The sequence below is a fragment of the Erpetoichthys calabaricus genome, chromosome 4 (assembly GCF_900747795.2).
Source record: "Erpetoichthys calabaricus chromosome 4, fErpCal1.3, whole genome shotgun sequence".
Classification (NCBI taxonomy): Eukaryota; Metazoa; Chordata; class Cladistia; order Polypteriformes; family Polypteridae; genus Erpetoichthys; species Erpetoichthys calabaricus.
In genome coordinates, this window is record NC_041397.2 from 28,317,609 (window position 1) to 28,343,748 (window position 26,140).

At 38.8% G+C, this 26,140-nt stretch overlaps 1 protein-coding gene across 1 annotated transcript in view; it reads left to right on the forward strand.

Moving 5' to 3' along the window:
* Positions 1-445: 445 nt before the first annotated feature.
* smad9 (SMAD family member 9) overlaps positions 446-26,140 on the forward strand; it is a 75,588-nt gene continuing 49,893 nt past the window's right edge. The window contains exon 1 of the mRNA XM_028799282.2: positions 446-571. The gene's annotated coding sequence lies outside the window, so the exon portion shown is untranslated. The remainder of the gene's footprint in view (positions 572-26,140) is intronic.

Sequence of the window (26,140 nt, forward strand, 5' to 3'; positions counted from 1 at the left end):
TATCTGAACGCAGCGGCCAACATCGACTCGAGGACCGGCTTCTTCAAGACGTTAAGAACAACTGAGAGGTTGGCGCAGGTCGCCATTGACTGATGAATTAATGATGGACCTGCAATTTATGGTGCAGCTGGGATTGTTACTGTATCTTTCGGAATCACGTTTGGACACTGTGCAAATTACAGCAAATGTATATGCACGACAGTGAAGCCTTTCCAAAAGTCCAGTTTGTTTAACTCATTAGTGAACATTAAGTTGACAGAGATGTAAAATATTATAAAAACACCTACTTCCCCAGCTTTTTTTTAGCCTTGTGAATTTGTGTTCACCATTTCTCAACCCAAATAATAATTAGTCAAGTCTCCTGTCTGCGCCCTGCCCCTCATGGGGGTTTAGTGCACTTGTAGTAGTAACTGATTCAGAATGCCTGGATGAGTTCCAGCTCTGCGGAGGGATCCAAGCACCGAGGCACTGAGGCTCCAGCCTGACTGACGCCGAGACTGAGCCGCTGCGCCGCCCGAGAAGAGCAGCGGCTCACCTCCGCACTACACAGTGAAGCGCGCGGTCGGTCAAGGTAAGGGAGAGCGCGACGTCTGTGATTATGACGGTGGCTTTGGGGGGTCTTTGATTTATTTATTTATTTTTTTTTTATTTACTGGAATTAGGTGGGTCACAAGATGGCATGCAGGTGCTTTGTCTACAGTTTTTGATTCATTGTAATTTTAAGTGTACGGATGCACAGGATAGAAGTTAATTGAAACTTTTCTTCTGTTCTAAATTAATTTGAAATCATCAAATCTTTTGAGACAGACATATTTGAAGCGCAATGACGCAGTGGTTAGCGTGGTACAAGAACAGAGATGGGGGTTCGATTCCAACTTGAGTAAACGACCTTGTGGACTTTTTGCATCGGATTTTGTAGAGAGGCTCCCTCTAATTTGTTTTCCTCACGCAACATAACAAGGTGCACGAAAACTTAATTGGTGACTCAAAATTGGATTAACTAGATTGAACACCGGTTTGTTGTTATGTTTTTCTTAGATGCACGGGCATCCCGTCTAGTGGTGGTTGTTGTTGGCGGTATTTGATTAGCACCCGACACTGCTTAGGTGGGCTACTGCGCGAAAACGGGTGTAGAAAACGTATGGAAATTAAATAAAATGTCACGTTTTGACGTCCGTGCTGGAATAATTTCATGTACTGTAAATGCGCGTGATTGTGAAGTATGCTTTGTACAAATTCCGCAGTGCATGAGACATTACTTACTTGAAGCTGTAGTGCTTTATTGTTACTTCTGTAGTTTGAATTCGTGCATCCATCTCTGGAGAGATGTGGACAGTAGACACAGGCATATTTATACACCAGACTATCCAGTGAGCTGTTTTCCTGAAATCCACTTCCCTTTCTGTAAATGACGTTTCCCTTGCTTTGACCTTTTTAAACTTAACAGTAGTCCCGCAGGTCATCGACAACTGCTCACTGTGCTTCTATAATAGCCATCAACAGCAAAGCAACAGAGAACGGTTCGTTGTTTGGTATTATTAAATAAATTGTTCATCCTTTTTTCAATTTATTTTTCAATAACTGACTTAAATGTTTAAGTCGATGCAGACCGAAACAGTCTTAGAAATTATACACGTATTCCTTTGGTGTCCGTAAGGTACATCGGGGTTCCTACTTTTTTCCATTAATGTGCATTTTAAATAATCGGCCATCGGAACTAAAATTCGTATTGGAAGGTTTAGGCTCCTGTTTCTTGCGACAAGTGAAAACAAGGTTCCGAAAATGAATTAACTTATGTAATGCCTGTAGTATTATTATTATTAGTAGTAGTAGCAACAGCCGTAGTAGTAGTAGCGGGATTTCGCTTCGTTCATTTAACGGTCTTTTGCGCAGATTTTACTGGGGTTTATATGGAATAAATACGTTTATAGTACTGATTATAGTCGGATTACAAAAGAGAAACTCGGAAAATTAACCACATAAAACGATGTTTTATTTAAGAACGAAATGAACTACTCGCTAATTGTTATATTATGGGTGGCGCAGTGGTTAGTGCTGTTACCGCAAAGCTCTAGGACCCGTATTAGAGCCCTTTCGAGTGTGGAGTTAGCAGCTTCTTCCCGTATCTGGGCGGGTTTTTGTTCCAAATCCTATTTACTCGGCAAGTAGATACGGATGCAGAATATCGTCCCAGGTGTGTTAAAAAGTGAATCGGTTTTTTTTTTTTTGGAGAATATCTTCAGCAGTGGGCTTTGACATCACGCGACAGTCAGACTTTATGAATAAATACCATTGGCTAATGAATTAGCGCATTTGACCGTTAAATGTCTTTAATGGATTGGGGATCTGATCGGGTGTTATTCCTGGCTTCCGCCAGACGCTGCCAGCATATGGTTGCATCTTCTCCACGACTCCTCAGTCGTTGCAAGGATGGATATAATGTGTAGCAAGACGCAATAAATATGAAATATCTAAGCTAACGAGTTAAATATTTATAAAGAAGGTTAGTTGTGCACCCGTTTATAAATTCATCGCACCGTAGTGAGTTTGAGATATCTGCAGAATTATCAGGGATTGGCCGACCCGGTGATGTGATGTTGTACGTTGTTAGTTCGATCAAGTGCGGTGTTACGGATAGTGACCCCTGCCTGACCAAGACAGTACTCTTATTGCAGGTGATTATATACAAAAGGCAGGAAAAAATAAACATTACAAAGTAGACGCATTTACAAAGACCACGAGACTTTGTGACGCCAGTTTCATTGCAGCAAAAGCGACAGACAGAATGTGAGCGGGAGGAAGAAGTGGCCGTGTTGCCTGTCTGCTAGGGGGATGCGGAGGCGGACCAATTTTCAAACCACAGCGCCTCGTATTACGGCTCCAACTTGGAGAACAGCTAATTTCAGTTTCCACTGTTTTCCTTTTAATACAGCCCCATTATGTTTGACTTCATTGTGATTCTTTGTAAACCAGATAGTTGCTGCTTGCAGTTGTACTGGATTACATACTACTCAATTCATTCCGTTTGCTTATCTCTAAATTACTGCCTATTACCGACTAAGACACGCAAAGTGAGCTTGAAACACAGATTATTTCAGCACCTACCCAGTAAATGTATGACTCAAGCCATGATATTTGGGACATCCCTCTCAACCTGCTTACTAAATGTCCTTTCAGACTCTTCAGACAATCTAAAAATATTTGCTGTTTGATTTCTTACACCCAAAATAGCATAAGGAAATGTCCATAACTATCCAAACTGTTTCCGTTCTCTTGATATTAAGTGATACTTGAAGATGAACTTTTCACAGACCATCATGGAACAACTTTAGGTATACAAATCTTTATTGCTATACAGTATGTGCCAACCCTATATCTGTCAGTTCTTTTAAAAATACCATTAATGTGTCATCTATTCCCGTGTTTTACATGGGAATGTATATGAAGAAATTCTACATTTCTTACATAAATTCCAAAGCCCTTTATATTATTATTACACTCCATCTGCATGCTAACCAGTAAGGCATACCTGCCTACTTTACATCTTTCCTTTTTCTCTTGTGGAAATGGAATAGAATTATTTAAGGTGCATATTCTTTTGGGTATCTCCTCAGATTTTTTCCAGAGTTTCATGTTTTCTTCAATAATTCTTTCTGTAGTCATTTCAAAGAGCAGTTTAACAAAGGCAGTACACCTAAGGAATCAAAACTAGAAGTGGAAAAGCCAGCCTGCTCAATTTAGTCCCAAAGGCCGCAAGCAAGCCACACTTTCATATTTACATTTTGATATTCTTTCAGTTCACTTTCTTATTTCAGAACAGGGCCGTGAGAAGTTAAGTGTCTTCAGACATCCCTCGTGTCAAGACAGAAATCATCCTTGGAAGGAATGCTAGTCTATCATAGGACACAGACTTTCTCTCTCATACTCACATGAAGCCAAATTAGAGTTGGCAGCTAGCCTAACCTGCACATCTTTGGGGTGTGAAAGGAAACCTGAGAACCTGAAAAAAGCACACATACACACACACTGAGGAAAGCATGCAAAGGCCTGGTGTAGAAGAGTATAACTGACAGAAAAAAATATCTACGTTGTTCATCTTGTCACATTTTACTCTTATAAATATGTTGACTTTGTGCTGTAATAGATTACCAGTAGGGCGGCACGGTGGCGCAGTGGTAGCGCTGCTGCCTTGCAGTTAGGAGACCCGGGTTCGCTTCCCGCGTCCACCCTGCATGGAGTTTGCATGTTCTCCCCGTGTCTGCGTGGGTTTCCTCCGGGCGCTCCGGTTTCCTCCCACAGTCCAAAGACATGCAGGTTAGGTGGATTGGTGATTCTAAATTGGCCCTAGTGTGTGCTTGGTGTGTGGGTGTGTTTGTGTGTTTCCTGCGGTGGGTTGGCACCCTGCCCGGGATTGGTTCCCTGCCTTGTGCACTGTGTTGGCTGGGATTGGCTCCAGCAGACCCCCGTGACCCTGTGTTCGGATTCAGCGGGTTGGAAAATGGATGGATGGATGGATGATTACATATACTGATCAATTGTGTAATTTCTTTGCAGTTTTATTTGGAATACCTCCAGCATGCTATTTTTATTTAGGATGGAAAAAGATTGTTTAACAAATGATCACTCTTGCTTGACTTGTTTCAGAAAAGAACATTTTTAATACTAATGTATATGTGTGTCAAAGATATCATATAGTATGACTTGTAACTGATTAATTGCTGACAATGGAACATTAATTCTATGTAGTTACATTTATATGTCTTGAGCTGGTGCATATCTGATCTTGTAGGCAGATTTAGGCCATGCTTCAAAAAGCTGAAATGTTAGTGTAAGATTGGCTGAAAGTACATAAACTACAGGTATAATAGTTAAAACAAACATACGCAGTGTGTACCGCACAGCAAAATCACAATTGCTACATCAGTTCTACTGCAAACAAATTAACTCTTGAAGGAATCACCGGGAAGGTTAATGTTAATATGGAATTTGAATACATATTTTCCCGTTTCCTTATGCATTTTTCACTGGGTAATCTGGTTTTCTTCTAAAATACCAAATGTTTGCATATTTTAGGAGGTTAATTGGTCACCCTAAATTGGCTCATTGAGTGTGTTTACATGTGCCTTAATAACCTGGGGCCTCATGTATAAACGGTGCGTACACACAAAAAAGTTGTGTACGCCCGTTTCCATGCTCACATCTAAATGTATAAAAACTAAACTTCGCGTAACGCCACACACATTCTCACGCCAGCTCAGACCATTACGTACACAAGTTTTCAGCTTGGTTTTGCAAACTGGCAGCACCCAGCATCAAAGCAGTGCTACTGTTCCTGTGTGGTTTCCCTTTCTTTTTTAAATTCACATCTCTGACGTGGCTTTACCAAATAAACTGAAATTAATCACATATAGTTTTTCAGTTTTAAGGCATCTGATTGTAATCAACCTGTAACAATATAATGGTGAATGGAATGGCCAAACTATTCCAAATACCACAGATGCTTTAGCATTGTTACTCTCAGTGCACCACTAAGAGTATTTTAGCCCACTGTATCTGAGTGTGGAATCACAGATATACAGCAGCTGATTAGAAAGCTCTATGGCAGATTGTGTCAAGAGCAGAGAGAATTATCGGGGTACAGCTTCTGGCACACGCTGCCTCAGCCATGGGCACAGTCTATTTAAACTTTTCCCATTCTGCAAATGCTTCAGAGCCTTTCTTGTACGGACCTCGCGGTTCAGAAACAGTTTCATCCCAAGAACTATAAACACACTCAATCAGTCCATCAAGTGCTCCCGGTAGAACTGTTTGTACTTATAAGTACAATTACCTCACTGTAAACTTGCATTACAGTTGTAATATTGCACAACCTGAGCCAATTATGCTTTCATATTGTATATTTTTCATTGTTTTTGATCGTATTATTTTTATTATTATTATTATTGTTGTTGTTGTTGATATTTTACCATTTTATAGGAAAATAAGTTTATGGAGGATTTGCATATTGAATCTCATTGTATTATACAATAACAATGAAAGGAATTCAATTCAATTGAAAAGAAGAGAGCACGTATTTACAGATGGCTTCTAAGTCAATTTAGCTTTCTAGACGCTATCCTCTTGGAGCTGTTGATATCATTTTTAAAATGCAATGCAGTAAAGTTATGTATATTACATTATACAGATAAATTTTTAACTTGATTTAAATAATGTATACTGTTAATAAGTAAACGTGTGGACACGGTGGACAGGTATTGTTCCTGCCTCACACTGTATGCTTGCTGAGATTGGTGTGACCCTGGATGGATAGATGGATGGAATAATTAAACATGAAGATATTTCAATGTTTCTTAAAAGTTTTGAAGATTCGGCGTTCTAAGCTTACAGATGGCTTGACATTTACTAAGGAGCTGATTGCGTGGTGATTGGTTACTTGGAGAAAGAAAAGGAAGGACAGGAATTCAGGGTTAGTATGTTTGAAAGAGACAGTACTGCTGCAATAAATTATTTTATTGAGGGTCGCACGGCGCAGCAAGCATTTTGCGGGAGGCTGGAACAATCTCTGGACAGGACGCCAGCTCATGGCTACCACTGCGCCACCGTGCCCCCATGTTTTATACATGCTTTAATTCCTGTCATAATGAAATGATATCAAGTATACATTTTTGTGTTTAAATTGTTCAGAGAGCTGTAATAGCATGAATGTAATGTTTTCTGTGTCCTGTCGGCATAAGCGAAAGCCCGTTTAAGAAGCACATAGTAATTCACACTCATAGAGTAAATAGAAGAACACACAGAATACGAAAGATTCAATGTGCTACTTTAGTTATAGTGGGATTTTAGAAACTTATAAATTAAACGATTTTAAGATGAAGTTTATGACGTTCTACTTTAATGACATAATAAAATATGTGAATAAAGTAGAAATTTCAACCTTTTTTTCTCACTGTGTCCCTGTTTTTTTCTTTTCTCTGTACCCTAATACGTTTCCATATGACACTCCGACGGTGGGCTACGACTTACCTTTCCATGGCAACTTTGATATCTGACCATTTCTTTTTATTTCGGGCACTGTGCAATTTTCTGAACTGGAACTTTCCAGTTTCTTAGCCACTCTTTGTCACTCAATCAACTTTCTTTTGTTGTTTATACCACTGCTTAAACCAACAAATAGTATGTTTTCCTTTGCCTCCACTTGGTATTCGCTGAAATTCTTCTTTTTTCACCCCTTGCTTTTGCCATTGTCTTTTCATAGAATGCTGAACTTAAGAGGCTGTTTATATTGATTTGCATATTCAAAGAGACGTAAATCTGGTTGGAGTTGGGGTGGGATGGCTGGCGCGTCCATATGCGTTACATTTCACGCTGACCGGAATTTATGTAGCGGAAGAGAGTAGAAGTTGGCATATGCACAGATTTATGCATCTGGATTTTTTTGTGTGTATACACATTTCTGTTTTTGTCCATACGCCATGTTTTAGTGTGAATTCTACGCACACCGTTATACATGAGGCCCCTGGTTATTCACAGAAACCTGGTTTCTAAAATTCCATGCATAACCTGGGTTATTCTTGTCAGAGAAACTTGGTTAACAGAAGTAGATTTCACCACAAGTAACCCGGTTATGTGGCCAAGTAAAACTTTAACCAGGTTTAAGTTAAGGATTTTGTAGTCTTCTCATGCACATGGCACACTGTTCGCTTCCTTAGCTTTGCACATGTCTTCAGTAGCCACTGGTAAAGCATCCACAAGATACATTTCCTGGGGCAAATGCTCGGACAATTGTATTATTCTTTTTCCTGGTTGAAATAATCTGGCTCAGTATTTCAGAAATTGTTTAATTTATGTTGAAGAGGAAACTTACAGTGCTTAGCTCAGCAGCACAATCTCGGGAGCAGAGTTGGGGTAATGCGTTAAAAGTAAAGTGAGTAATGTAATCAGATTACTTTTTAAAGAAACAAGCAACCTAATGCAATACTTATTTTACTGAAGAAAAATACCTGCACTATTATTATCCCATCAGCACTGGGTGTAAGGCAAGAACCACATGCACTGGTATGCCAGTCAGTTGCATGGCTCAATCGCACAGCTAAACAGAAGAGTGTGCTGCATGCAATCCGGTAACAGAAAGTTATAAATAAAGACTTTGTTTAATTTGTATCCAGCTGTTTGCTATGGACATGTTGAAACAGTGTGATTGGATGACACAGTGGCCAATGTTTATACCACAAATCATCAGTGGCTCAGGTCAAGGATGTTAAAAGGGGATGAATGTTATTTCCTTAACAGCACAAGAAAAACCTTTTGGTTTTTTTTAAACACAAGGAAAATCATCACATGATTTGTGCTTGTTTTTAGATTCACTGTGGCTGAGGATGACATTTAACTTTTGTGTAGTTTAATGACATTGGAGGATTTTTCCAAACAAGAACTGATTTTGTGTGTGGATTTAAATGCACTGGCTCCCTTTCCACATGATGCCAACTCCCCATGAATCTGAACTGGTTAATTACGTCAAAAAATAGATGGATGAACATTCTTAATCTATACTACATGTGTTATACATATTGCAGTTATTGTCCTTGCCTATGAAATACTTGTAAGAACTCCAAATAATTTGTTGTTGAACAGATTTAGTGCTGGTGACTTTTCTGTGCATCACAAAATAAAGTGAAGTGACATCAGTGGATGTATGTTGTTGTATGAGTCCGTTTCAAACATGTAGGTGGTACCAGAAATTTACCAGTAAATTACTGGGTCAAAACTGTGTGTGAATGAAAGTTAGTGTCAATATTATGGGAAAGTCCATGTGGTGATTTCTCAATTTAAGACTATTTATGATGTCTGAGAATCTATCACCTTGTCACCCCGACACAGACAGGCATAGGACACAACTTCAAAGCACACACAATATTTAATTTCTTTTTTCTCTTGTGGGAAACACCTTCCCCCGTTTCCCACAAGCCAAACACAATCCCCAGCACACAACAAAATTCACTTCCTCTTTCTCCTTTTTTCTCCTCCATTCCTCCAGGCGAGCTTTGTCTCCCTTCTCCCAACTCTGGCTCCCATAGTGGTGTATGCTGTCTCCTTTTAAAAATTTTAAAAACGCTTTATATACCACATTTCTAGGTCAAAATATACAAATTGTCCCTTTGACTGACTCTGGAGCATGCAACATAAAACTGACTGTGCGAAAAGCAAGACATGCGCAAATCAATGCCAGCCACCGATAGTGTTGTCCTTGTGCTTTGTTTATAGTTAAAGCAAAGCAAACTCTTATAGGGAATTGCAATCTTTTAAATTCAAAAGGATAGTCACTGGAATGCTTTGGAATCCGAGGAATGAATACTTTTTCACCTTAGCTCAGCCTGTTATTATTTAGATTGCAATGCAGTCACTCTTAAACGGGTGCCGTTGCATAGTTGAGGAGCATTTAGATTTCGTAATAACATGATTGGTGTACCAACTGAGTTTATTAGGGGCCATTCCGGGAGGATTAAGAGAATTTAAAAATTCAATGGGGAAAGTACACAGCTTCTTCATTATCCAAAACAGAAACAATAGAAGAGTAAGTTTTTTTTTATCACCATATATTTTGTCAGGCAGATAATGATTTATTTAATCAGCAGTATCATTTTTAGGCGACAGTATTGCTCTTTCACACAACCATGAGTCACTTTTTTCATTTAAATTTGTCACATCTGGGTAAACTTTTCCAGCCAGTTCTTTAATGGATTTAACTAAGATTCCAAGATTGTTCAGAATTTCAATATCTCCGTTAGAAGTCTCTTTTATTTGCCCATTGCCTATTCTCAAAAGCAATTGTGCAAACTCTCCAGCTAAACAATCTCCTTTCAACAGTACTCTCATGTTAGTCGTTAGAGTTAATTTGTGAATTTTGCTCCATATTATGGAACATTTTGTTGATGCTCTAACTTCATCTGTCCTAGTACCTCTTTGAATTACTGGAAGAGTTTGTCTTAAATCGCCTGAAAACAGAACAGTTACTCCACCCATTAAATTGTCATCGTTTCTTACATCTTTAAGTGTTCTATTGAGAGTTTCTATTCCTTATTTATGAGACATAGTACACTCATCCCAAATAATAACGACACAATCTTTTAACAGTTGAGCTAAAGGAAGCCCTCTCTTGATATTAAATACGGGAACTTCACTGTAAGTTAAGTTTAATGGTAACTTAAAAGCCGAATGAGTGGCTTTCCCTCCCTCCAATAAAGGAGGGACGTCAGGTGTGACGTCACATGGGATGAAGACCATGCAGCAGCTGCTGCTTCACCACCTGAGGCCACAGGTCTGCCATGCCCTCGACCCTCTGCAGTTCGCATACAGGGAGAAGGTGGGAGCGGAGGATGCCATCATCTATATGCTACATCGATCCCTCTCCCACTTGGACAGAGGCAGTGGTGCTGTAAGAATTATGTTTCTGGACTTCTCTAGCACCTTCAACACCATCCAACCTCTGCTCCTTAGAGACAAGCTGACAGAGATGGGAGTAGATTCATACCTGGTGGCATGGATCGTAGACTATCTTACAGACAGACCTCAGTATGTACGTCTCGGGAACTGCAGGTCTGACATTGTGCTCAACAGCACAGGAGTGCCGCAGGGTACTGTACTTTCTCCGGTCTTGTTTCGGCCTATATACATCAGACTTCCAATACAACTCGGAGTCCTGCCATGTACAAAAGTTTGCTGACGACACTGCTATCGTGGGCTGCATCAGGAGTGGGCAGGAGGAGGAGTATAGGAACCTAATCAAGGACTTTGTTAAATGGTGTGACTCAAATCACCTACAACTGAACACCAGCAAAACCAAAGAGCTGGTGGTGGATTTTAGGAGGCCCAGACCCATCATGGACCCCGTGATCATCAGAGGTGACTATGTGCAGAGGGTACAGACCTATAAATACCTGGGAATGCAGCTGGATGATAAATTGGACTGGACTGCCAATACTGATGCTTTGTGCAAGAAAGGACAGAGCCGACTATACTTCCTTAGAAGGCTGGCGTCGTTCAACATCAGCAATAAGATGCTGCAGATGTCCTATCAGACGGTTGTGGCGAGTGCCCTCTTCTACACAGTGGTGTGCTGGGGAGGCAGCATAAAGAAGAAGGACGCCTCATGCCTGGACATACTGGTGAGGGAGGCAGGCTCTATTGTAGGCATGGAGCTGGGCAGTTTGACATCTGTGGCAGAGCGACGGGCGCTCAGCAGGCTCCTATCAATCATGGAGAATCCACTGCATCCACTGAACAGTGTCATCTCCAGACAGAGGAGCAGCTTCAGCGACAGACTGCTGTCACTGTCCTGCTCCACTGACAGACTGAGGAGATCGTTCCTCCCCCACACTAAGTTACTCTTCAGTTTCACCCGGGGGGGTAAACGTTAACAAAATACAAGATTATTGTCTATTATACCTGCCTCGCACTCTCCACCTTGCACTTTTTTTTTTTTTAACTTGCACTGTGTTTTTATTGCTCTTTAATTGATATTGTTTTTATCAGTATGCTGCTGCTGGAGTATGTGAATTTCCCCTTGGGGGTTAATAAAGTATCTATCTATCTATCTATCTATCTATCTATCTATCTATCTATCTATCTATCTATCTATCTATCTATCTATCTATCTATCTATCTATCTATCTATCTATCTATCTATCTATCTATCTATCTATCTATCTATCTATCTATACCAGAGGATGCTATAGCTATTGCGATTTTATAATCTGATCTAATTTTAGCCAATATTAATTTGATTAGAAATGTTTTAGCTGTTCCCCCTGGTGTGTCCAGAAAACATATTTTTCCATGATTTTTGTAGATACTTTCCAAAATTTCATTATAAACTTTTTTCTGATCATTCACTAACAGAATTTCATTGTCTTTTACATAAGTTTGAAGTCTATTTATGTTATATGATGTTTGTCTCATATACATAGTGTTAAGTGAAGTATTATTAAGAAGATGTGGTGTGGGGAGACCATAATCCTCAAGGGTTTTCCCAAACATAGCCTGTAATTTGTCTTGAAGTTTTTTAGCACTTCATTATATAGGAAGTCATTATATGTCACATTAAGATCTGAAAACAATTTTTGTTCTGTGCGGTAAATGTCTTCAGTTAAACTGTTTTTATATTTTTGCCACATACCAAAAGGATCGGAAAGATTACAAAAAGCTAACATGACAACAAACAAATCAATCAGTATTTTTGGTGAATCGGCGGAGTGGTGGCTCTGAGGCTAAGGATCTGTGCTGGTATCCCGAAGGTTGCGGTTCGAATCCCCGTCACTGCCAAAAAGGCCACTGCTCTGCTGGGCCCTTGAGCAAGGCCCTTAACCTGTAATTGCTCCAGGGGCGCTGTACAATGGCTGACCCTGCACTCTGACCCCAAGGGGTATGCGAAAACCACCAAATTCCTAATACAAGAAATTGTATAAGGCAAAATAAAGAACAAAAAAAAAAAAACAAAAAAAAAAAAGAAGCTTCTTCAATAGTTTTGTCCCAATGAGAGTCATCTTCTATCAGACATAGAGCTTGTGATTTGTTTTAGTTGATTGAACAATGGACAATGACTGATTGACTGAGCAATGTAGGCATTCTAACATTATGTAAAAGAATGCATAAAAAATAACATTCTTTATTATTTAGATGGATAGCATACACACGACCAAGTGCACTGCTTTTTCTGATATCTAGAAAACCTTGTACAGACGATCCCTGCTTCTTCAAATGTTTCCCCATTCCATGTATATAAGATGGTACTTCGTTGTATAATAAAGTCTTGGCAAAAAAAACACAATTCAAAAAATGCTGTAAGGGTGGTAATAGGTGGTTCATTGATTCGTTCTGAAATATTGCTTGTCATAAAGTAAGCACGCTGACCATTTTCTAAGTGAATGGCTAAATGTATAACAGGAGGATATCTTTCATATATAGGGAAGGATAAAATCCTTCATGGTGGTTCAGAATAACTTATATAGCATCCTGATTGGTAAGGGTACACCTCATCATTTTCTTTATTAACAATAGCAAAAGTAGCTCGATCAGTTCCTTTGTTTATATATTTACAGATATATTTAATTGATTTAACTGAATTGCAAAATTCAGTGTTAATGTGAGCGTTAAAAGTTTTACATAAAAGAGGACAATAAGGTACTACCCATTGTGGCACGCGGCTGGGGGTGGTACCCAGCCGGGACGCCAAGAAGGACAGGAGGAGGGCTCATGCCTCCTCCGGACCGCCAGGGGGCGTCCCCATGCCTGGAGGACTTGGGACCTCAGCACTTCCGCCACACCAGGAAGTGCTGGGGGGAAGAAGAAAAAAGAGACAACTGGAGTGCTTCCGGAAAGACAGCCGGCACTTCCGCCACACAGGGGCGTGTCAGGGGAAGATTGCCGGGAACCATCTGGAGCACATACGGGTGACTATAAAAGGGGCCGCCTCCCTTCATTCGAGGCTGGAGTCGGGTGGAAGAGGACGAGGTCAGAGACTGAGAGATAGAGGAGAGAAGGAGGCGGCCTGAAGGCATTGTGGACAGTGGCCTGGACTATTGGGGTGATTGGTGCTGTGGCACTGGGTTGTGCATATTTGGACTTTGTACATAGTGTAAATAAACGTGTGTTGGGACTTTAAAATGATGTCTGTCTGTCTGTGTCCGGGCTATTTCCCACACCATCGATTATCAAAGACGTTCTGCCCACTTTAATTTCAGCAACTGATCTCCCTTCTTCAGGTGATCGCTGTTTGTAGATAGTATATCCGTCTTGTCCAGTCACAGTCTAACTTACAAAAGGCCTTGGATATCTCTTTGTACACTTACTATCTTTCATGCATGGAGATTTAGGGTTCAGTAACCCGCATGGACCATGAACCATATTGGATTTGATAACAGAAAACAATAATGGGCCTTGATGTTTGTCTGGAAATTCCTCTTTGATAATTGAGTCTGTTTAATTACGAGTAATATGTGCAAATGAGGTAAGCCTCGTTTTTGCCATTCAATTGAATACATATGACAAATTGTTATGCCAAAGATTTTCCCTCTTTTCAATAAATACATTAGTTTTTTAACCCTTCAGTTTTTTCCAGTTAAAAAACTCTGCTAAAAATATCATGTCTGTTGTGAGCTTGTTGACCGTCTAATAACAAATCAGATATTTCTGGCCATTTTGGATTAGTTGTAAAAGTTATAAATAAATCGGTACTGCCAAATTTCCTCACATACGTCATAGCATCGTGAGTCTTTTTGTACATACATGCAAGATCTCTAATTGACCTAAATTTCGAATGTCTCCATCATTGTTTATTGCATGTTTAAGATGAATGTAATTGTCCACTCTAAGTTTGTTTTGGTTATTGCGGGTAAAAGCAAGACGCTCTGATTCTATTTTTGCATACATATCAACTAAATATTGATTGTAAAGCTGTTGAAAGTAATGTAAGTAATTAATTTAATTTTCTCTGGCCATGATACGATAACTATAGAAGTTTCATTGCAGAAACATTTTTAGATGAATTCAATTGTTTTATATTAGTATGGTAACCATCTTCCCCATACGGAAACATCAGTGGATATTGAAAAGCAATGTACGATCTATGAATCTCAGATATTCGTTGAAGTTGGTTACTTCTGGAATGTAAAATAATGTCTCTCTTTTCAAAATCCACAATTAATACAGCAACTTCATCATTAACAAGTGCATTTGTCCCTTGTGATTTTGAAAATGTATTTTGTCAGTGCGAATAATAAGTTTAAAATTATTATTTTCATCATCAGTATGCTGTTTTAAAGCTATTGACATAGTTATTTTCCAAGTTTAACATCTTTTAAGACCTGGATAGTTATTGTATTGTATTTTAATGTTACTTCCTTTTTGTCATCGTCCATAAAATATAGCTGGAGGAATTTCGACTCCTCATTATTTTCAGGAAGAAGTGAACCAATTAAATGGTAAACCTGACCCTGCATTTGAAAAGTAGGTATATAATTATCATCAGACACAATATTTGTTGCACCAGGGGAAGTCATTTGAAAGGCATTATTGTAATTTCTAACTGAGGAGAGAAGTTTTTTTGGTCTAAAATCTGAGCTGATTAGAAACCCTTTTAGTGGTTGTGGAGGATCTTTAAATGATTCCAGTTTGACTTTACCATTATTACAGCATATATACAGTGATTACATATTATTGACACAGACCCAATCATTACATCACTGTCTGCTTCGTACAATGTAGTTGGATTATACTTAAAACCAGAATTTTCCTTGCAACTCCAGGAAAATTGCCGCATTGATGCAACTTTTGAATGTATAGTTTCCAACCAGAAGCTCTTTCTTCTTGTGATTCGTTGAACTTTGTGTTTTCAGCACTTGATTGCATTTTTTTAATCTAGCAGTTCTATCCACTTCAGATTCTTTTGATCGTCTCTTTTTAGCAGCTGTGCGTAAACCTCCTAATCTGGTGTTCCTCTCTTCTTGCGATTCATTTAGCCTCCTACTTTTAGCACCTGATTGCATTTTTTGTAACCTAGCAGCTCGTTCCTCCTCAGATTCTTTTGATTGTCTCTTTTTAGCGACTGAGCGCATTGTTTCCAATCTAGAATTCCGTTCTTTCTCAGATTTGGCAGTTCTGATCTGAGAAACTCTGTCACTAGCCTTATTTCGTCTTTCTTGAGCATGTTCTTCTGTTTCAAAAGACCTGTCCAAACGCTATCTGCCAGCTTCATTTTCATGCATTTTCGGTTTACCTCTTTAGATCTTGTTTAGTCTACGTCATTTCCTAAACTTATCAGACAAAAGATTTTGCAAAGGAAATGGAAGTAATTGTCTGGTATCAAAAATGAGTTTGAGATGAGTTTGCATCAAAGATATGTCAGAAGTTTAACCTGTTGGGTTAAAACCCAAGGCAATCCATACAGCAAATGCAATTGAAAAGACACCACAATCTGTCCTAATTAACTGTTGTTGAATATTGTTGTAAACTATGGGAGGTTTGAATGGAAATAAACCACAAAGAAACTTTGATTGTCCATCAGTAATATTAAAATTTTTATTAGCGTTGGAGCTATCATAAACATGGATTATACTACCATCGTAGTAGGTACAGATCCAGTGGGTGACATGTTCTGTAGAGGCAGAAGGCAATATTTGTATATGTTTATGATTTTGTGAATTTGGTATAATATCCATACCATTAAGATTCCACATAAATAATACCTGTTGTGGTCTAAATTCAGTATGTGCAACTAATATTTCACTGAATTTACTTATATGATCTGTTGACAAATAATCATTGTTGATCAACTCATCAATTGCAGATTCTGATAATGATAATATCTCTGCTTCCATTTTTAAACCTACATAAAATAAAAAAATATTAAGAGAAAATGTAACAATGTGATGGAACAAAGAACTGAACTTAATCGATTCTGTTTATATACAAACAAAAACACTATATCTATGTGAATAATGGGATTCAATTATAACTGCAAACTTCCTAAACTAGAAAAAAAACGGAAAATGAACTGTATGGAAAAACTTAACCAAAAATAGGATTATTTAAATAAAAACTTACCTAAACAACGCACATTTCACACTTTGGCATTTAATTCAAATTTTTCTAAAGCGCAATATAGCTGTGTTTAGAAAGATTAAGAGATATATGCAGCACAATGCTTGAAAGAGATGGAAAATGGTACGGAAGAACTTAATAATAATAATAATAATAATAATTCATTACATTTAACTAAAAATAAGAATTAATTGTACAAATGACTAAACTAAACCAATGTGAATCCTGTCAGAAGCCAATGATTGAATAAAATAAGCTGGTTCAGAGAAGCTGTAGCTGCACCACGTGATGACACAGAGTAGGCACATGCAGGGAGTCCCGTGTGTTTCATAACCAATGTGTTTTGCATACAATATCCCTCATTGATGGCTTTTAAAAAAAACTTATCCAAGAATTTTTTCCAGAAAGGTGATAGCATTACACAACTATTCCAAATTTCAACTTTCTAACCCATTTGGAAGTTGCTTTTCAAAACTGGACAAACATACTTACAGTACATACAAACATTGAGTTTTATATATATACAGTAATCCCTCCTTCATCGCGGGGGTTGCGTTCCAGAACCCCCCGCGAAAGGTGAAAATCCGCGAAGTAGAAACCATATGTTCATATGGTTATTTTTATATATTTTAAGCCCTTATAAACTCTCCCACACTATTATAAACATTTCCCGCACAATTATACAGCATAAACCCTTTGTATTCTCTTAGATATTAGGTAAGATTCATTGAAATTATGTATGTAAACACAGTTTATATACAGTAAAACCTAAATATTATTTTAAAGATATCGAGCGTCTCCAATATCACATATGTTACAGCCATTACGACAGACAGGCCACCAGCAATAAATACGTACAATGCAAGAAAAATTGTATACAGTAAAATGTGTGTACAGTGACACTAAACTATGTACATGTAATAAGTACTGTACATAGATAATTAATTATGGTTACTCACCAACAATGACACGACGACTTGTCCGATAACGATGAGTTTAATTTTACTGCACAACAAAGGAGAGCGTTACAGCTCTTCTAAAGGAGCCTCTTCAGGCGACTGTGTAGGACTGCCGTTGTTCTTCTTCCATCACTCTTCAATCCAAATCCCTAAAGCAGATTCCATCTAGACTACTGCCTTATTACATCCACTTGCAATTCGTTTTGCACCCTGGTTAAAGGACACTGCGGCCGTAGATCTTATATGCTTTTCCTCCTTTTTAAATAAAAAGAATCGTGGACTCATTGATGCTGTAATGGTGTCCTGCAGCGGTGTAGCTGTTCCCTTCCTTCAACATATCCAAAACTTTTACCTTTTCTGCAATCATTTGCATCTTCTGTTGACGCTTGGACACGGCCCCTGAAGCAGTAGCAGGAGCACATTAATGCTGAATGAGTGAGATGAGACTTCCTGGTTAATGCAGCACTCCGTCGCTGAGCCAATCAGCAGCACACAGGAACTTAACTGCGTGCTCTGATTGGGTAGCTTCTCAGCCATCTGCCAATAGCATCTCTTGTATGAATCAACTGGGCAAACCAACTGAGGAAGCAAGTACCAGAAGTAAAAAGACCCATTGTCCGCAGAAACCCGAGAAGCAGCGAAAAATCCGCGTTATATATTTAGATATGTTTACATATAAAATCCGCGATAGAGTGAAGCCGCGAAAGTCGAAAAGCGATATAGCGAGGGATTACTGTATATACATACATATATATATATATATATATATATATATATATATATATATATATATATATATATATATATATATATATATATCCATTCATCCATTATCCAACCCGCTATATCCTAACTACAGGGTCATGGGGGTCTGTCTGCTGGAGCCAGTCCCAGCCAACACAGGGTGCAAGGCAGGAAACAAACCCTGGGCAGGATGCCAGCGTACCGCAGGGCACACACACGCACACAACAAGCACACACTAGGGACAATTTAGGATCGCCAATGCACCTAATCTGCCTGCATGTGTTTGGACTGTGGGAGGAAACCTATGCAGACACAGGGAAAACATGCATACTCCATGCAGGGAGGACCCGGAGAGCGAACCCAGGTCTCCTAACTGCACCACCGTGCCGCCCATGAATGATGCTATACAATACTGGGCCAATCAATCAGTCTTTGTGTTATATAGCATCATAAACAGAGTGCACCTTGACAAAGCTTTTTATAGGCCCAATATAATTACTGTACAATACTATATCCAGATTTATAGTTGAACAATAAAATATTAGAAATAAATATACACAAATACAATAGCTGATTCAAGAAATTCACTTGTAGATATCAGGATGACTTTGTAAAATGTATAACTGCATTGAAATAGTAGGTGGTGAGAAAAGCTGCACAAATCTAGTATCGGTTGGTATAAAATTTCAAAATGTGGCACTTGGTGAAGGACAAAGTAACATGAAGGACTAAACAGATCAAGTATAGCTAGAGAACAAAACTTCAAAATAGGGTACAAAGTAATACAACAGGGTAAACTGATATAAAAATACTACAGTTTCTGGAAAGCAGATAATACTCTCCGGCAAGGTATTAACATGGTTGAACAGTTAAAATAAGCCAAGGAGAACAGGTGGGTCTTCAGTTTGGATTTAAATTTTTAAAACAGGTAATGTATTCCAGGGTGTTGTTCATTTTGAATGAACACTTGTCCAGTGTTGTTAGATGGAATTTTAGAAGAGGAAAAAGGCCAGCATCGGAAGATCTTAATTGTTTGATTAGTTTACTGTATATAGTGTAAAGACTGTAGACAAGCATTCTGTATGTTAGAACAAATAGATTTGTAAATAAGTAACAGGGTTCTCAAAACTAGTTATAATTGAACCAGAAGTCAGTTTGGATGTGCTAGTTCAGGGTCCAGCACCCAGAAGTTCAAGACAGCCTTATGTAAGGTACAGAGCACTACTCTATATAACCTTGCAACCTGCTTGAAAGTTTTCACAATCATTTAACATTGTTTGCTTTGCAATGCTACCGATATGTACTGTATTTGGAAATGGAACATATTCTGAAATACTGTGCGATATTCTCAATCTGAAATTAGGAAAAAAAATGTATTTTGAAAACAAGAAAAAGTGTGACAGCAGTAGGATTTTTCGGTGCTTTTATTCTGTCTGTACATACAGTATCTAGACATGTGTGTTCTGGATGTGCTTTTTCCAATCAGTGTTGCAAACATGTACAAGCCTGGTTGGCGCAATGTGGGAACTATCCACCACTGCACACATTTATATTACCTTAAGCAGCAATTTAGAAGTATAAGTCTCACACAAACATCTCCAGGATTGGAAGAAAACTATGGAACTTAAATACAACTCCATGCAAACAGTGAACTGGTTAAGAACTGAATTTGGGTGCCTAGTATTGTGAAGCAGTCAGTAAGTCAATAAATACATTTTTAATCCTGACATTTTATGAGGAACGTGCCCTGCTGTGACACCAATTTTAAATATGCCTCTATGGAAGACTTTATTTTTTCCAAGATCAATTTGTTATTAAGAACCTATAAAAAGAGTAAGTTAGTGAAGTTAAAAAAGAGAATACAATAATAGCAACCTTAAAGGGTTAGTAACTAAACATGCTTTAGGTTCTAAAAGAATAACTCAGCAGTGCATAGCTTACTCAATTACCTAGAAGAGTAAAACACGCATTATGCCATATTTCTCCTTTTAACAACTGTAAGCAGTCATTTTCTAATTAAATGAGCCGATCAGCTCAATGAATGCTATGGCCTAATGAAGAGGATAATTGGTTGAAGTATAAATGAGTAACTGCAAGGGTCCTTCATGTGAGAGTTTGAAAAGACCTACTTTAGATGATTAGGCTAGGATTATTATTATGACCCAAGTATGCTGGCCACTATTTAAGACAAAATATAAGATTTATAATTATGTGTTCATATTCTAATCTTCATTGGAGTAAATTTCACTACATGATTCTGTGTTGTGCGGGGGACCTTGCTTAATTCCAGCTGAGATTAAATTGATGGAAAATGGACCTATACCAAAAATAAATTGAATGTTTAATAATATGCTTATACTTTACCAAATATTCATGTTGTTACATAAAAATGATAGAAAATAACATAAAAACCTTCTTTTTTTGATTAATATATTTGCTTGCTAAGGTGAAGTGGAATCCTTGAATTTGTAATCAACCAGAATTTTATTATGCAAATATTCTGAAATATAATCAAAAACTTTGTTGTGCATTTTTCAGTAGTTCATTCTTCCAGTTGTACTCTTAATCTCTATACAGTCAGTCAGTCAGTCAGTCAGTCAGTCATTTTCCAACCCGCTATATCCTAACACAGGGTCATGGGGGTCTGCTGGAGCCAATCCCAGCCAACACAGGGCACAAGGCAGGAACAAACCCCGGGCAGGGCACACGCACACACACACACACACACACCAAGCACACACTAGGGACAATTTAGGGTCGCCAGTGAACCTAACCTGCATGTCTTTGGACTGTGGGAGGAAACCGGAGCACCCGAAGGAAACCCACACAGACACGGGGAGAGAACATGCAAACTCCACGCAGGGAGGACCTGGGAAATGAACCGGGGCTCCTAACTGAAAGGCAGCAGCGCTACCCACTGTGCCACCGTGACACCCTAATCTCTTTACAGGAGTGGCCAAAAATATGTTTACAGTTGTATCATATGGAAAAAGACATACAAGTTATGATTATTACGATAGCACAGTGCACTTAGGTACAATCTCAATGCTCAAATTGCCGGCCTTCATTATTTACACATTCTACTAGTCTACTTGCTAAGTAAGGGTACAAAATAATAGCAATAATAATAAGAAGAAGACAAAGACAAATAATTCAAGTAAATAATACAATAATTAATAAATACATAATAATGCAAGAATAAACTCACGACTGTAAACCTACTTTTACCCACCGCTATATTTTGGAAAACTGTATTCACTGCCATTGTAGTTGTGTAAAACTTTTTTCTTGTTTTTATCATACTGCATGCTGTCTTTGAGAATTACTTTGTGTGGCCATGCCAAGTATCTCACGCTCACTCACGTAAGTCATTAATACAGCCTGTCTAAACAGCCTCCTCCCACTCACTAAGGTACGTTTCATTTTCTTTACAGGTTCAGATTTTGGCCTTATTCTGATTCTGATTATTCTGATTTTTTTGTTTGACAAGCACCAACTATTTCTTGACAATCTCCATCACTAATTTGTAAATTAAAGATGTCTTGTGCTGGCCATCCCCTCTTTAAATCCATCCTGATGTGCAACTCCAAATGCCCGACAGGATGCACATTTTGGAAGGAAATAGCCACAAATTCCTGCTTTGGTGGTGGCCAACTCCACCTTCAATCCATAACAACAATATTTTTGATTTGATTTGAATTTGTTAATATTGTGTGTTAATAATTCTGTGATTCTTTGTTAATATGGGGAAAAAGTTATACATTCTGTATGTTTATAACATAGCCCACATTGCTTTTATTTCAGGTCAATTTATGCCCTGACTAGATGACTTGGATTCTTTTAGCTTATTATGTTTCCTTTAAGATACGCAGGTAGATATTTTTACAATATAATCTATATATATATATTGTGATATATGAGTCTCTGTCTTGCACCCCAAAAGACGAGGTTGAGTCTCAGTACTTTAGCAACACCAGCTTTATTCAGCTTGAAACAGGAACAGCACGGTTACTTATTGTAGCAGGATCTACCGCTCTCCTATACACAGTCACAGCAGTCAGGCAGCGTCTTGACCAAGTAATCCTGTTCCCTGCATTTATAATGTTCTGTGCATCACCTGTCAATGACAGGTGCTTATAGTGCGACTGTGGTCAGCTTGGAATTGCTTTCAGGGTGAGCCACTGCAGCACTGGGAGCCTGCGGATACCCCAGCAACAGAGAAGCTGTCTTTCACAGACACAGAGATCTCGCTTTTGGGCGCTTTTCGGCATGTCGTCCCGTTGTGGGGAGTCCCAAAAGAGTTTAGAAACCGTACAATATACATAACAGAATGTCTGTCTGTTCCATATACAATCCTACACCCTGTGACCAATCTGGACCACATTTTACATAAATACTCTCTAAGACAATATGGATAAGATTTTGGAAACCAAAATTGGGGGTCCCAGTAGATTTTTTTCCCGTGTGCTACAGTTTGCACACCAGTGCCACCTTCTGGCTCAGAACAAGTGAAGCATCCGAAAACAATGAATCCAGACTAGCAGACAAAATGACCAGAGCTTAACATTGTTTACCTGGGAAATGCTATGTGCTGCTTCTATGAACTGTAGCATAAAATGGAGTATTATGCATTTTGTAGGGGGCTATTGGGTGAGGCTTGATCGAGAATGGAATTGTAGCGCAACACAAAGGAAAATCGAAGAGTTGTTGCTTAGCTGCTGCTTTGTTGATTTTTCTTCATAATTTAAGCACTAAGAACTGCCCACCTTGAACTAATAGGACAAGTCAGACATGATAGCATTTGTGGTTACAACCCAGCATGGAACTACCACACTTACGGAAACCAGTCGGATTCAAAACAAACAAATTTTCAACTCACAAGAGCAGAGACATTGATAGAAAGGCAGTGTGGATGACATGTAGAACAGCTAGAAATAGTAATGATGGATCACCATTTAAAAAACATAAAACTTTGCTTACTTTCCTTAACCCATTCTACAAATATACCTGGACGATACCAGGTACTTCACTTTAGTATGCTTAAAAAGCTTTATGTCTCCTTTATGGCTAAAACACTGTGATTAGTTTAAGTCTGGTCAACCTACAGTGTGGCTGTTCTGTTAGGTTAAGTGAACACTATAAATTATCCATGTTTGTGCGAGATGGTGCATACGTAGATCAGGTACCCCACTAAGAGTTGCTTTATGCCTTGCAATCCCAAGGTTGCTGGGGTAGGGTCTGGCGCCTTGCAACATTAAATTGGTTTGAAAATGAACTTTATTTATTATGTGTGCAGTTTAATTGCTTAAAGAAGCTGTAGTTTTGTTTTTTTGTCAACGTACGAGTTTTTTGAGATACGAGCCGTCACTAGGTCGATTTTTTGCCTTGAGTTACGAGCCAATATTCGAAATACGAGCCATCAAAGAGCTTGTCGCCGCACATTCCGAGGAACTGACGACAGAGGAGTTAACGGAACTACAGACGCGGCAACATACGGAGGTTCTGCAGGAGATCGGTATCGTGGAGGAGGCAGAGGCAGAGGAGGTTACCTCATAAAGTGAGATAAAGGAAGTGTTTGCAATGTGGGAAAAAGTTTCGAACTTTAACGAATTGAAACACCCTGAAAAAGTTGCAACTGATCGTGCAGCGGCGCTATTTAATGACACTTGCCTAACTCATTTCAGAAACATTGTAAAGGGGAGGACTAAACAAAGCTCCTTGGACAGGTTTCTATTGAAACGTCCTGCAAATGAAAGTGAGGAAAGCATGGCAAAGAAGAAAAAAAACTAGTGAAGAAGAAAATTAAGTTAAGCAAAAGTGAAAGAAAAAAACATTACAATACGCTAATCGGCTTCGCCAACATCTGTTTATTTCTTGAGATTCTCTTTTATGTATTAGGTTTTATTTTGTTTGTATACAATATTTGTTCATTATAAATACATTTTTCTTATGTTGAAAACATTTAACAAAAAATTGGGGTGGTTTTTTGGGGGCTGGCACGAATTAATCTCATTTCAATTAATTTCAATGGGGAAAATTGATTTGAGATACGAACATTTTGACTTACGAGCTCGGTCACGGAACAAATTAAACTCGCATCTCAAGGTACCACTGTATATATATATATATATATATATATATATATATATATATATATATATATATATATATATATACACATATATATAGTGACCGATGGCCGGGGCCCATGCCCGGCCAGGGCGCCCCTAGGGGAGCAAGCATGGGCTGCGCAGTACCTCCCCCGGACCACTTGGTGGCAGCCCCCCCCTGGGTGACTGTGGTGCCTCAGATACCTGCAGTGCTCCATGGGAGATGGAGTTCTCCACAACCCTGTTGGGCTCTGGGGTGGCAACCAGGAGGAGCTGCAGGGGTTCCTGGTCCTGTCTGGGCCGTAGTTCAGCCACACTCGGAGGTGCAGTCGGAGGCAGGTGGTCAAGCACCTGAAGTACTTCCAGGTGAGCTATGAAAGGGGCCAGCAGCCACCACCCCGGGAGCCAGAGTCGGGAGGAGGAGGACAACGCTTGCCGGGAGGAGAGGTGGTGAAAAGAGTAGTGTGCCTTTTGTTTTGGTTTGTGCTTTTCGGACTGTGTACTGCATGTGGGACACAGGGAAGACGTGCCTCACAGGTGAAGAAAAATAAAAGTTTATTTTGCTTTTATACGTGCCTCCGTTGTCAGTCTGTGTCGGGTCGCCGTTGTTACAATATGTATATGTGTGTGTGTGTGTGTGATCTTAGTCAGACATGTCAAAAAAAGTTGGAACAAGCAGAATAAACATAGCCTCCATAGTGTTTTGTGGTTTATTTGATGCTAAAAATATATTTGGAAGCAAACTTGTATTTATGATTTAGAACTATACAGAATATCAAAAATAAGAGTGCAGTAGATCAGCAACTGTAGATTGATGTGGTCCTCGCTTTTGCAGATCATTAAAGTGTCATGCAGGTAATTCCTCGGGGGCTCATCTTACATTCTGACCTCTATTAAATGCTGAAGTTTGATTTAGTTACATCAGATATTTATATCACTTTTCCCCTTGAGAGCCCTAATTCATCTTTGGTGCAGGATACTTGAACCCACAGATAACTTCATTGATTCTGTAACCTTCACAGTCAGTGTATTTATTTATATGCATGTGAAACATTTTATATTTTCACTTTGTTTACTGTTGAATTGATAATATTGATAAGTTTAATGGAATAGTTGAACTGCTGAGCTGTTAATGCTGGTGGAAAATGCTTGTGAAGGAAATGTAACCTTTGTCCTCATCATGAGAGGTGTATTTCTGAAGCCACCGATTTGTTACGATTCTACTACACTATATCTCTGCAAGTCCTTTAAAAGAATTTGTGTTGACATAATGTGCAGTCCATGATCAATGCGGTACGCCTTGCTTTTCAGTATTCAGCCCATAAATCCATTCATGTTTTTTCTTGGCAGGAAATGCACATGCTGTAAAAAAAAAAAAAAACCATACATCCCAGTCAACATGCCAGTGAGTGATCATTCCCTTTTAGTGTCAATACTCATAAACTTATATTGGCCTGGAAAAATAAAAATGGGCCTGCCTCACACCATTGCTGCATTCTACATTCAACATTCAACATTATGTTCTTGTTTTAGCTGCACTTTATAAGAAGACATTAAAATTGATTTTTATTCCAAGAAATGGCTCTTCTACATTCAACCTCATAAATACAAGTATTCCTTTTAAAATTCTCATACTGTACTAACCTACAACCTACAGACCAGCCAAAAGCAGTTTGAGGTGCTGTATTTTTGTGAGACCAAATCAAACCTTGGGATGAGTAATACTTATCATT